This window comes from Passer montanus, unplaced genomic scaffold (assembly GCF_014805655.1).
Source record: "Passer montanus isolate IOZ18808 unplaced genomic scaffold, ASM1480565v1 scaffold25, whole genome shotgun sequence".
NCBI classification, from domain to species: Eukaryota; Metazoa; Chordata; class Aves; order Passeriformes; family Passeridae; genus Passer; species Passer montanus.
The window spans coordinates 11,105,187-11,118,813 of record NW_024367149.1 but is presented as its reverse complement, the minus strand read 5'-3'; the positions used below and the strand labels follow the sequence as shown (position 1 = coordinate 11,118,813).

Here is a 13,627-nt window from a genome sequence, read left to right as displayed (position 1 = left end):
AACTAACCCATATCTGTTTCAATAAGGCTGAAAACTGGACACCTAAAATGCAGATTTTATATCCCTCCAAGGAAATGCTGCAGAAAGCACAAGGTAAACAAGAGCCCAACAAAGACAATCAGCTAGAAACTCCCTGTCTGGGAAAAATATACTAAAAATAGTGAAAAATGTGGATTAATTAGCATGAGAACTGAGAAATCAATAACCAGCACAGGACAGAATAATCCTGTTAATTAATAAAGATAATTATATAAGTTATAACCAATGAACATTGCAGGCTCATAACACAGCTTTTGGATGCACACATTCCCCAGTATTTTAGGTTTTAAGTGGGAAAACATCATTTTCCTTCCCATTTTTCCTTTTCATGAAGATTGCTCACCAGGTCCCTATTTTGGGATTTGTCCCAAATTTTAAGTCCTATCCCTATAAGGATAAGATCCCACCACATTCCACAGGTGCCCATCACATCTCTGCAGCACTGGAATATGCTCTGGGCAACTCAGGAGAACTGGGATTCAAGTTTGATCTTAATTTTGATGGCCAAAAGCATCTCACCTATATATTTACATATAAATATATACAGTTAATATAAATATATACAGTTAACATTCCTATATTAGCCGTGGGGGTAAAATCCCATGGGATCATTTCAGGCCTCAGAGGGGAGATGGGGAGTAGGCACAACACTGAAAAGGAGCAAAGGAGAGCACAATTCTTATAAATTTGTTTCCTTGGAAAACTCTGGGCATTTGCAAGGAGAGAAAACTCTGGAAAACTGAGTAAGTGCCAAAAAAATTCCATCAGGAACCAGCAGGGTTTTTTGTCTTCTTTTTCAAGGGAGCAGAGAAGAGGAAGGGAAAAAGGGTGAGAGGGGAAAATACCCCAAGAAAATGAGTTCCACATGTTCAAGAGATTATTCATTCAGCCAGTGTAACTTGACCAAGGTTATTCTCCTGACAATGTGTATGGCAGAAAAAAAGAAAGTCATGCTACCCAACCCTTAAAATACAAAGCAGATGGGCTTCTCAATGGCATTGGATTTCTTTTCCTTACACTTATTCCTCATTCCAGCCTCTAGGATGTAAAACTTACAATATTTCTATGGGGTTTTTTTAGGGTGAGAACATTTTCATTAGTGAACTCTTTTCACCTTACTGCATCTTGTTTCTCCTTTTCCTTTGAAGAGAACCTAAAATTGAGCGTTTAAAAGGAGCAAAATTGAGCAAACCTTCCTTCTATTGGGAGAACTCTGGGTTTCAGTTTTCTGGTTTGCTTTCAAACTCATGTCAAAATGACTAAAAATTGGGGAAATGTTAAGCAGCAACCCAAGACTTGTAAATAGTTGAAATCCTAGAGCCAGAAGGGTTTGATACCACTTTAGTGTAATTACTGTGCTTGTCCAATTTGCTCATGGATTCAATGTACAGCAAGTCTGCAGAAAAACCATGGATCAACTGATGTAACATTCCAGGCAGGATTGTGTAATTTTACGCTAAAGTCAGGAAAAAATCCCAAAGCACAAAGGGACAGACACACGGAGAGAGGTGACTGCTCCCTCACCAGTTTTGCATAATTAAGGCAGAGGCTGATGGGTTTTGCTTGGAGAAATGCTGCAGCACTGGAACTTTAAAAAAACAATACCCAAGCAGACAACCTTAAATCCCGGGATTTAAAGATCATAAATCACAGGGCTGAACTTCTGTGCATGAAATGAATGGGCTGATGGCAACCTAATTACAGAAATGTTTGCTTTAAATGTCCAAGAGTATAATTTTTCAGGGTCTCTCAGCAGGAAACCATCAGCATCCACAGGATAAATGTCCCAAAAGCCTTCCCCACAACCTCTCTGGAACAGGAGCTGTCTCCCAGTGCCTGCACTTGGAGAGACACCCACGTTTGAAGTTTTAACACAAACTGCAGTCCATGTGCAGGTGCTTGCACCAAAACACCCAGACTTTTGTCAAGAGATAAATAATTTATGAGTAGTAACCTGAAAATGACTGGCAGGACATAATTATCTCCCTGTGAGTCAGTGTCTGCAATAAAAATGACAAGGTTTCTTTCATTTACAGTATTAATTGTATTAATAAGTACAGAAGTTTTAAAGTCACCTGCTTAAATACCTCATCTGCATCATTTTTATACGATGATTTGTATATTATTTATATTTGATATAACCCCCACCCTTCCTTTCCTGAGCAGAAACGAGGGGGTGCAAATCTGTGCAATTTTAAATCCTTAGGTTGAACCTCTCACTTGAAATTTAAAAGAACTTTAAAAAATAACTCAAGAAGATAAACCACTTTGCATCATTCATATGAATCACTCCCTGGGTGTAAAGTTATTTTCAAATAAAAAATCACATTCCAAAGTGGCTGCAGAGACGCCAGGAGAGGCGTCCTGGCCAAGCAGGGCCTGAGGAGCTCAGCAGGTCTGGAGCCACCTCAGCTGCTCTGCTGTGGACACGGGGCCAGCCCAGGGCTGTGACCCCACATCCAAAAGGGGGGTCAGTCACCAAACACTTCCAGAAGCAGAGGAGAGGCCATTTAAGCTGCACTGATGTGACCTCGGGATTTGAAATCCCCTGGGAGGCTCTGGGGGCTCCAGGAAACACCATTTTGCCACACTTCAGTGCTAATGAAAAGAGAATTACTCATCCACCAGCACTGGAAATGGGTATTTTCCCCTCTGCTCCCAAAACAGGGGAGGAATGGACTCAGACATTGAGCACAGTGATGGATCTGACAGCTTGGTATGCCATGAGCCAAAATTCCACCTGGAACCACTGATGCCTTTGTGGGGCCACCTAAAAACAGAGGTCAGACGAAATTAAGGGAATAAAATGTGGTTCTATTTACTGAGGGGCCTTCAGGTACATTTAGGGCAGGCAAAGACACCCCCCTCCAAGAGGCTACACCCCAAAAACTGACAACAGGTCACGGGTTTTCATATTTACAAGTTTGGGCCATTTACATATTGGGGGTTAATGTTCCAATTACAGCTTCAGGTAATGAAGTCATTCACCCCAAGTCTGCAGCCCCAACTCACTTTTGTTTACATTTCTCGGGGCCTTCAGGTACATTTTGGGCAGACAAAGCCCACCCAGGGGCTGCACCCAAAATGGACCATGGGTCACGGGTTTTCATATTTTCATAAGTTTGGCCCATTTGCATATTGGGGGTTAATTTTCCAATTACAGCTTCAGGTAATGAAGTCATTCACCCCAAGTTTGCTGCCCCAAGTCCCTTTTGTTCCCATCTCTGGGGCCTGAGGCAGTGAGGAGTCCCTGACTGCCAGGCCTGGAGAGGAATTGTGTCTGCCCAAATGGGACAGCAGCAGCTCCCACTGAACATGGAGTCTGGAGTTATGCACTAAAGAACTGCAGGACCACAAATATCTAAAAAATTGAAAAGTCAAAATCCTAAGGCATTATCACCAACACCCTAAACACACTGACAGCACTGACAAACTGCATCCTGCAGCCCAGAAAACAACAGACAGGTGAAAAACAGCAACTAATTCCTGGGTAAACAGAGCAAAGAAGGTAATCCCTGGAAGGAAGTGCTCAAGCACTTTTGCAAGGAGCTGAGCTGTCCCACAGCACCCAGAGGTCCCCACAGCCCCTGGGACTGTTCCCTCCTTTTTCCAGGGAGCTGTAGCCCAGCACAAAAAAAAAAATTCCCAGCACCAAAACCTTGGGAATGCTCGCTGGGAGCTGCTGCTGAACTTCTCCCTCGTGTTGAACTCATTATCTCGGGACACAGGAGGAGGCAGAGCAGCCCTCAGAAAACAAATGTAATCTCCTGGAAAGAGCACAGCCATTAGATGTTATCAGTGTGCAAAAAAAATTAAAGATTGAGACTGGAGGAAGCTCATGAATTGAATTCTTACAGCACTTCAAAGCAATTTGTGCATGAATGCAAGCATTTATTCTTCTAATTAAAAAAGGGGAAAAGCAAGCAAAATAGCAAGACATCATTTACATGAAAGAGGGGGGAGTAAAAAAACCAAAAACACAACCAAAACTCAAACAAAACCTCCAGTGTTAATCAAGCACAGTGTGGATTCCTACCCAGAAAAGGGAGAGAAAGCTCCAGATTTAATGAGGGAAGGCGAGGATGAAGGAGAGGAGCAGAACTCGCCTCGGTGCTTTCTCAGCCATCCCACAGGAATTTCTACATCCAGCCTTTGGGAGCAAAAAATCATCAGATGTTGTGCAAAGCAGGGATTTGATCTTATTCCTCTCCCTCACTGTTTTCCAAACAAGCCAAGGGTGGGGGCTCCAGGGTCCTGGCTCTGGATCCCAGGGGATGGGGTGGTCCCACCACAGCAGGGATGGAGAGGAGCTTTTGAAATATGGTTTATCCTAAATAAAGGTAATGATCCCAGGGTTCTAAAAATGAGCAGTGCTGAAATGATAATGAATAAATATATTTACCTTTCAAACAGTGAGTAGCAAGAAGTTACACTCAACTCCAGTTTAAAAGTCACGGTGTGCTCTTCTGAGGAGCTCTGCTTAACAACCCTGAATGATTCCTGTGTCTGAAATTAGCCTCCAATTAGCAGCTGAAATTTGTAAGAACTGCCCCCCAAAAATCCCTAAAGGCATTTCACCTGTGCAAACACAACCCCTCAGGTCACCATGCCGGATTTTTTCAGTTTCCACTCAAAACTCCTCCTCAGGCAGGGAGGAGCTTTTTGCAGTTATTTCAATGCCAGGGATGCTCTGTGGCTCCAGACTCCCACAAATTCAAGCCACACATCCTCGGAGTCACTGCAGCAGGGGAGTTCTCCTGGCTTATCCCAGATTTCCCACTGGGTATCCTCAAGTTTTCAAGGGAGAAATGCTCTACCTGCAGCTTCAGCTCCGCTTGGGAGAACTGCCCATTTGGGGCTTTTTGTGAGGTCAGTGTTATTGATCAAAGATAGAGGAAAACGGGGGAGAAATCACAAAAATCACAATGCAAAAAAGCTGCAGAGCAAAGAGGAAAAAGAAACCAGCCCTCAGGATGTTTAGAAACAGCCTGGGTTCTTTTGGAACATTGTTTTTTCCTCTGCTCTCAGTTGTTTTTACCTCCCCAATGCAAACACATCCAGGAACAGACTGGGCTGAGAACTGCACAATCCCAGCTGGGGAGGATGGAATTAATATCTCAAATTGGTATCAGATTCATGTTCTGCAACCTAAATCACAGCAGATCTTGCCACAAAACTGGAAGCACAGCCTGGGACCCTGCCCATCCACACAGTCTTGTAATTTCTGGCCAACAGAGCACAACATGACGAGGACAGGGCAGCCAACAGAAAGTGGGAGCAGATTTCTGCTGTAAAAAAGGGATTTAAACTGGAGGGAAGCAGCTTTTCAGAAAAAAAAACCAAGCCAGGAAGTTGACAGTGGCAGCATTAATTCCTTTCCTGATGTGATGTCATTGCCAGTTGGGTTGCCTATTAGAAAGATCAAAAAGGCCTCGAGTGCACACACACTGTTAAAATTCAAGCAGTAACAGAGGCAATTATTATTTTTCATTCCCTCTATAAATATTATCACAAGCTGCTTTTTAACAAAATGTTTACAAACTATGAAGCAAATCCACTGCTCCTGGTAAATGAACACAAACCAATTTCTCTTTGAAAACAGGAGAGAATGATCTGACCTCTTTGTTAATCTCCAGTCATGTTTAACTTTGCCTAAATAAAATATTTTGGGATCTCTGGAGAAAAGGCTGCTCGTTTACTCCAAACAAATCTCTGCTGTGATTTCCTTCCATGGACTCCCTTATTTGAGAAGCACTTGTGCTGATCATGGGCAGTGTCATCTTCATTAAAGATAATCAAGAATCCCTGGGCAGATATTTGCACTTGAAACTAGATGTTTCATAATATTTCAACATTTCCTACTACACATTCATATTTAATTCTCGAGGATGCTTCAATGCACATAAAATATGGATCAGCCCAAGCAGTTTTCCAATTAGAAATCATTCTGAGCACGAGGCCAACAGGACTGAGTGGCAAACCTGAAATTGAATTAAGGATTTAAGGCTGGATAGAGACCACCTCCAGCTCAGCAACTAAAGAAATTCCCTTTCTGTTGCCTTTCTGTGCAATTATCTGTGTGTTGCACATCTGTCTGAACACGCAGGAACGACACCATAATCCACTTTGGGATCGGGATTAGCGAGTTCAGGCTCCAAGGAGAAATAAAGGCATTAACAGTGCTTTGAATGGAGAATGCAAGTGGATTAATGCTACTCAGGGAATGAATATTCCTGTTGTCTCACAGCTACTCCTGCACTGGCAGCAGGATTTGACTGTCAGCAAGTGGAGGAGGAAAAAAAAATCTTAATGGGCTGAAAAATTTTCATTACACTGAGAGTGATAATTTATCCTCACAAGTTAATGAATAAATTTCAACTTTAATAAATTGCTAATACCCAGGAATTAACTTAGGTCTCTGTTTCAGCATGGAATCTGTAGTTTAATTTCCAGATTCCATGTGTGTTTTCACAATGCAGTTTTTGCATTGGGAACTGACAGACACTGGAGCAGCTCAGAACTCCTGTCTCACCCCCTCAGTTGGACTCTTATTCTGGTTTTTCACTCCTAACAAGGACACAAACAAAAGGCTGCAAAATCAAAAGCATCAGGAGATATAAAAGTTCAAAACATTCCAAAAAGCGATGTCCATCCTCAAACAAAGAGGATAAAAATGAAGGAAGAGTGTGAATTTCAGGGTCAGAATGAATTGAAAGAACATTGAATTTCTTAAGAAGAAAAAGTAAATGATGAAAATGCTCAGGATTTGTCTTGCATGGCTCTTTCTCCAGTGTCTCAGAACACATTAAATCAGGGTTATAGATTAGGGATGTGCTCCTGTTTCTCACTTGCACATGAATGAAGAATAAGTGGCAATAGGGAGCAGCTGCCTGTATCTCACTGTGTGTGAGTGGTAAGAATTTAGGAAAAAAATTTAAAGTAAAAATGACAACGTGGCCACTGTAACAATATCACCAAATCCCAAGGAGCCACTACCACCAATTCCCGGAGTCTTTTCCACATTTCCTGGCTCTGCAGTCCCTCATCCCCCATGCCAGACCTGGCTCCCTCCTCCTCCTCGTGCTCCCACTCTCACCCACAAAAGGTTTCCAGTCTGAGCATTGTCTCATGGAAAAAACGGGGAATGCCAACCCAGTCCCCCCAAACACCAAGTCAGGCATTAAAAAATGAGAATTACTGGACTTCAGGATAGTTTAGGAGTGCATTCTCATTGATAAATGCAGCAATCACTAATTGGTTATGTTAATTGGATATTTTTTAATGCACTTGCATCTGATTTCCACCATTATTACCCACAAGTTACTATTTCTATAAATGTGATTGGATCCTCTCATTTAAATAATCAAAAAAGGGCAAGAGACTCCCACAATTAAGCTAAAAAATATACAAAGTGTAGAAGAAACTGGTGGAAAGAATCGATGTTGATGTGTTCCTTGTGGAGAGAGGGACACAATGAGACAAGTGGTTGCTACAGTGTCAATGTCATTTTAAGTTAACAAGCTGCAAAATTAGCTCTGTTTTTAGAGTTTGGCATATCCTGATCAAGCACTAAAAGACAAAACCAAAACAGATGCACACAAAACAACACCACCCAACCTGCATGGTTGTAATTAACCTATAATTAAAAGTTCATATTCAACTGCTGATAAAGTCCTAATGAAAACAGAGATATTGATTTTAAAAACCCAAAGCTGCATTTAACACAAACCCTATTAATAACCTATTTTCCCACCTGTTATGAAGATTCATTTTACGTTAATTTTACATCCCTGCATTAACCAAAAAAAAAAAAAAAAGCTTTCTTTGATATTTGTGGAATCCCAGGGTGGTTTGGGGTGGAAGAGACCCTTAAGCTCATCCAGTTCCACCCCATGCCATGGGCAGGGACAGCTTCCACCAGACCAGGCTGCTCCAAGCCATTACTCCGGAGAGAAAACCCAGATTATTTCACTCAGTTTGAAGTAAGAAGACCAAATACTCTGCATGGAAACTTCAGGAGGAGAAAACAACACTTGGAAATAGCACTGATGAGCTGGAAACACTTCCAGGACCACCAGGGACATGGAGAGCACACGAGGTCCCTATCTCAGACTGTTCCTACAACGTTCCTAGCCAGGTATTCAAAACTTCCCTGGAAAACCAAGGTAAGGCACACAAGGTGACAAGAAACCCTTCAGGCACAGCTCTGTGACACCCCCGGGTGCTGCAGCAGGAGCAGCCACCACCCCTCGACCAGAAACTGCCCCCTCAGCAGCCCCAGCTCCTTCCACAGCTCAACTCCACGGGATTCCATCAGGATTTATCCCTCCATCAAATCCTGAGGTTCAAACCATTTATCTTTTTTGGAGGTCCTCACGCTACACCAAGGTTTGACCCCTGCAAGAGTCACTCATTTAAGGGCTCCATGACCCTTGTGGGGCCTTTCCAGCTCAGAATACTCCGTGATTTTCCTTCCCTCTGGTTTGAACATTTATCCCCTCTGCCACGCCTTGGAGGAGTGCTGCTCACCACAGAGGTTACACAGACGTTAACAGCCACCAGAAGAGGCTGCTCACATTTCAATTTCTCCACCAAAAAGATTCATTTCTGCCTTCTTCCCCACAGGGACATCTTCAGGCACAGTGGCAGAGGAGGAGCCACGGCCATGGTGAGATGTGAGCAGTGCATGACCTGCAGCTCATCCGAGAGCAGAAGGGCTGCAAACAGCCTCCAAACACTCAGTTTTTTGGGGTAGAAATTTACTGAAGTACGGAAAAACACAAAAGAAAACCAAATTGCCATTTTGTTGCCCAGACAGAAACAAACCCCAGCACCACTTCTCACAGAACAAGAAGTTCTGCTCAGATTTTACAACTCCATAATTTATCACCACATTTGTTCCAGCAGATTTTTATTTTAAATACGAGCTCCCCCCTAAAAAAGCCACAATTAGGTTTTCAAAGATTCTTAATTTTCTTTTCCATGAGGTATTACTGTATTTCCTCGTCCTTGGAGAGTTTTATCTGGGATTACACACATGTACCAAAACACAGCTGTTCCACTTCTTGGCTCCTTTATTTTTTTCCCAGAGAAAAACCTGCCTCTATCAGGCACCCAATTAGCTGCTCACTATCAAAAGGCTGCTCGGGCCTTTCATCTCCTTGAAAACTGGATTCAAGTGAGAGGGTGTCATGGAAACTGTGGCTGGGGTCATTTCCTGTTGCAGTTTTTCAGTCACCAAAAATAAAATAGCAATAACAATAATAGAAGGGTTTTTTGCTGATTAAAAGAAAATGAGTATTTGTTATCCCAGCCTGCAAAGCAGTAGCTGTGTGAAAAGGAAAATTATATTATTTTTCATGAGAAATCTTCATCTGACAAAGTAGAAACTGATTTCAATTCCATGTTCAACACCCCCTTAAAAAACTGAAGATCACACGTGCAGAACACAAAACTTGCAGCAAATACGCAGTGAAATTAATGAAGAATTTAAAATTAAAAGCCCAGCTCACAGTGCTACCACAGACTGTTTCTCTAAGTATTTCACTGAGCAAATGGGATAGAAAATTACAGATAATTATATAGGAGATTCTAGCTAATGAGCTAAGGACAGCACTAAAAACTAAAACAGAAAAAAAAAGGGAAAGTTCATGAACCAGAGAGCTTTTTGGCGTTAAGATGAGTCATAAATAGAGGTAATTAAGAATTAAAAAAAAAAAGAAAACTTCAGTCCTTTGCCAGATTTTCTTCTATTTTGATGAAAAAAAGAGGGAGAGAAAAAAAATTTGCACACATTCCCAGAGAATGGATTTCTTAAACACAAAGTGAGGGAATACCAGGGAAATACAAATAAATTCCTCTTAGAGAGGAATTAAATGACAGATCTGACTTCTGTGAGTGACCTTTGGTAGAGGAGCTTGAGGAACCCCTGACACACACCCATTTCTGAGCACACCTAGGAAGGCCCTCACTTGGTTTTTCAGAAAACGCCACAAGTTCACTTGGCAGGAAGGCCCTGAGTGCTTTGTCTCCAAAAGGTGAAATTCCCCCTCAGCCCAAGGACAGCAGTGCAGAACATCCTGGCTGATCCCGAGACAAGCAGTGCTTCCAAGCCCCGGAGGAACGGAGCCCAGCCCTCTCCCTTTCACCCCGTTGCTGCTCCCCTGGCAGCGTTTCCCAGCTGAATTCCCTCCCAACCCCTCTGAGGGCACCTGGTGCAGCCCAGCCCTCGCTTCCACCCCACAGCCACGGCTCTGCCCTCGGAGGAGCTGCAGACGCTCAGCCCAAGGCACACACAACGCCCTTGGCTCTCCTGACACGATGGAATCCGCGGCACGGAAAACCAGCAGCAAACACACGGATGGAGGGAGACGGGCAGCCCAAGGCGAGGAGCACGGGGAGGTTCATTGTGGTATCCCCACGTCTGCCTGCAGCTGCCCAAGCAGCTCCTGCATCTTCCTCGCTGGGATGGTTTCAGGGGAACACACGAGCAGCGTTTGCGCTCTGACCTTTCCCACCTGGGGTGGCTCAGGGTGGGCACAGCAGGGGCAGCTCCTGCATCTTCCTCGCTGGGATGGCTTCAGGGGAACACACGAGCAGTGTTTGCACTCTGACCTTTCCCACCTGGGGCGGCTCAGGGTGGGCACAGCAGGAATTTCTCCATGGAAAGGGTGCTCAGCCTTGGCAGGGGCTGCCCAGGGAGGTCTGGACAGCAGCAGGAATTTCTCCATGGAAAGGGTGGTCAGACCTTGGTCTGGCTGCTCAGGGTGGGCACAGCAGGGATTCCTCCATGGAAAGGGTGCTCAGCCTTGGCAGGGGCTGCCCAGGGAGGTCTGGCTGCTCAGGGTGGGCACAGCAGGAATTCCTCCATGGAAAGGCTGGTCAGCCTTGGCAGGGGCTGCCCAGGGAGGTCTGGAGTCCCCATTCCTGGATGTGGCACTGGGCTGGGGACAAGCATATCTTGGACTCCACGGTCTTGGAGGGCTTTTCCAACCTTAGTGATCCTGGGATCTGACCAAACTAGAAACCCTACTCCAATCACATCTATCCAATTTATAATTTAATTAAATATCTGCATTTTCCTGCGTATGTTCCCCCACCATTTGGGGTTTTTTTGTTAATAATCTTCTCTCACTTCGCCTTTAGTCAGCAATCTCCAGTGGGTTTCCAAAAAGTTTTTGCAGGAGCAGAAACTCTCTCTGCTTGTGACCCCACAAAGTACCACATGAATTAGCAACCACAAACAATTAGGATTTTTTTCTTTATCAAACAATCCAGGATTTTTTTTTGCTGAACTTTCCCTCTTTTTGTTAATGCAAAGTTAAATATATGTCCACTAAATTCTTGTTCTCATGAAGATTATTGCCAGGCCAAGCTGAACACATCCATGACCTTGCAGCCTTACTTTTTGAGGATGAAAGGTAAGGTTAGAAAAAGTTTTTTTACGAGCCACAGACAGGAAACAAAATGCGGCTGAGAGATTAAACAGAAGATGAACGACAACATCAAATCTCAGCTGACAAAAATAACAAATAACAAGATATTCAATAAATCAAATGCTGTTGTGGTACGTGGCCCTTACAGACAAACCTGAGAAGTAAAGGGACTGGGAAAAGCTGTCCCAGTGTCCCCAGGTGTCCACCCGGGCGTGATTCCCGGGAAGGTCATTGGGAATGCAAAGCCCAGCTGGGCCAGGAGGGGCTGCAGGCTCAGAGCCCTCCCCCACTGCCATCCTGCTCCCCATTATTCTCCACTCAAGCTGAAAGCCACAAGGGCTTCTCCTCGGCCCCGCAGTGTCAGGCAGACTTGGGAAGCTCCGCAGGAATTGCTGAGGGATCCAGGGAGGCACAAAAGGCTCCTGCCACAAAGAGCCCTTTCATCTGGGCCCTGTGGCCATTAAACACGTCCTGCTGATGTGCATGCGCTTTATAAAGTGATTATAAAGTGAAGGCTCAGTCACTAACTCAACTGCACAAAAAGATTTTTAAGTCTGACACTGGAAAACTGGGATTTGAAACGAGGAGCTGGGAATGTTGCACAGCTACTGAGTAACACTCAGGGCCTGGTAACCCAGCTGAACGCGGGTTTTGTATGTATTTTTGTATTTTTTAAGGCTTTCATTTCTTTGTTTGGTGACACTCAGGCACCTCACACTGCTCAGGAAAACATGGAAAAGAGGATTCAAGCCCTGACAGTGTTCCTGCACCAAACACGATGCTCTGAGGACACTGGAATCGCTGCTCTGGCAGGCTGGAAACAGAAAGTTAATAAATAAATAAATAAATTTATTTATTTATTTATTAAATAATAATATTATTATTATTTAATATTTATTAAATAATATTAAATAATAATATTTAATATTATTTAATAAATATTTATTAAATAATATTAAATATTATTATTTTTATTATCAGTAAATATTATTATTATCAGTATTTATTAAATAATAATAAATAAAATAATAAATTAAAATAATAAAATAAATTAAATAAAATAATAATATTTATTAAATTAATAATAAATAAAATAATAAAATAAAATAATAAAATAAAATTTAAAAATAATAATATTTATTAAATAATAGATCAGATCTTGCTGTTACACCATGGATCAGGATGAACTGGTGAGCTGCCCCTCCTGCTCTCAGCAACACCAAAGCTGTGAACAGCCACTTTATCCTCTTTCTCCATCTTTTGCCTCCCTTTCCTTTCCCACAGGGGCTCAGCATCTCCTGAGATTTTGAATAACTAAGGTAGGAACAGACTCCTGCCAGCTCTGTGAGAGAATATGTCATCTTCTGTCCACCAAAAGGAAAGAAATGTTTCTAAAAAAGTCATCTAAAAAAAAAAAAATCTTTTCTTTCTACATCATCAAAGCAAAGGCAGAAGTTGAGGATCCTCCCCAGCAGGGGTGTGGCTGTGAGGCAGCTTTGCATTCCAGCCTGTGCAAACCACAGCCTTGCTACAGCAAGGTTTCTGAATTTTAAATGGATTTTTAGACTTAGGGCCTGATGCTGACACCGGTTCTAACTTCATTTCTGAGCAAGGATCCCAAAAAGGATCCCAAACAGGCTGTGAATCTATTTTCAGGATTAAAATGAAACGTCCTCTCCCAGCAGCAGCAGCTAAACTCCAGTCCAGCTCCTCATGGGACAAGGGTGGTGGAACTGCTGGGGTTTGTCACGCACACCAACACCAGGTGTGTGCTCCATCCATCCACACCCCTGCAGGAACAGAGAATCCCAAACTGCTTAGGGTTGGAAGGGCCTTAAATCCCACCCAGTGCCACCCCTGTGCCATGGCAGGGACACCTCCTCTGTCCCAGGGGCTGCAGCCTGGCCTTGGGCACTGCCAGGGATCCAGGGCAGCCACAGCTGCTCTGGGCACCTGTGCCAGGGCCTCACAAGGAACAATTTCCTCCAAATATCCCAGCTAAACCTGCTCTCTTTCGGTTTCAAGCCATTCCTCTTTCTCCTATCACTCAACGCTCACATCAAAAGCCCCTAATGGATACCTTCCATCAAGCACAGAATTCCAGGGAATTTGGTGGCATCCTGTAATTTATTCCCTATTGGAATAATAAGAAG

The 13,627-nt window shown here is 43.4% G+C and overlaps 1 protein-coding gene across 2 annotated transcripts in view; it reads right to left on the bottom strand.

Moving 5' to 3' along the window:
• The window catches only part of CACHD1 (cache domain containing 1), an 86,133-nt gene that overhangs the window by 61,693 nt on the left and 10,813 nt on the right, over positions 1–13,627 (bottom strand). Inside the window, exon 1 of one of the 2 annotated variants that reach the window (XM_039711771.1) lies at positions 4,442–4,518. The exons of the other annotated variant lie outside the window; for it this stretch is intronic. The gene's annotated coding sequence lies outside the window, so the exon portion shown is untranslated. Of the gene's footprint in view, positions 1–4,441; positions 4,519–13,627 lie in introns of those variants that run through there. 2 annotated transcript variants of the gene reach the window in all.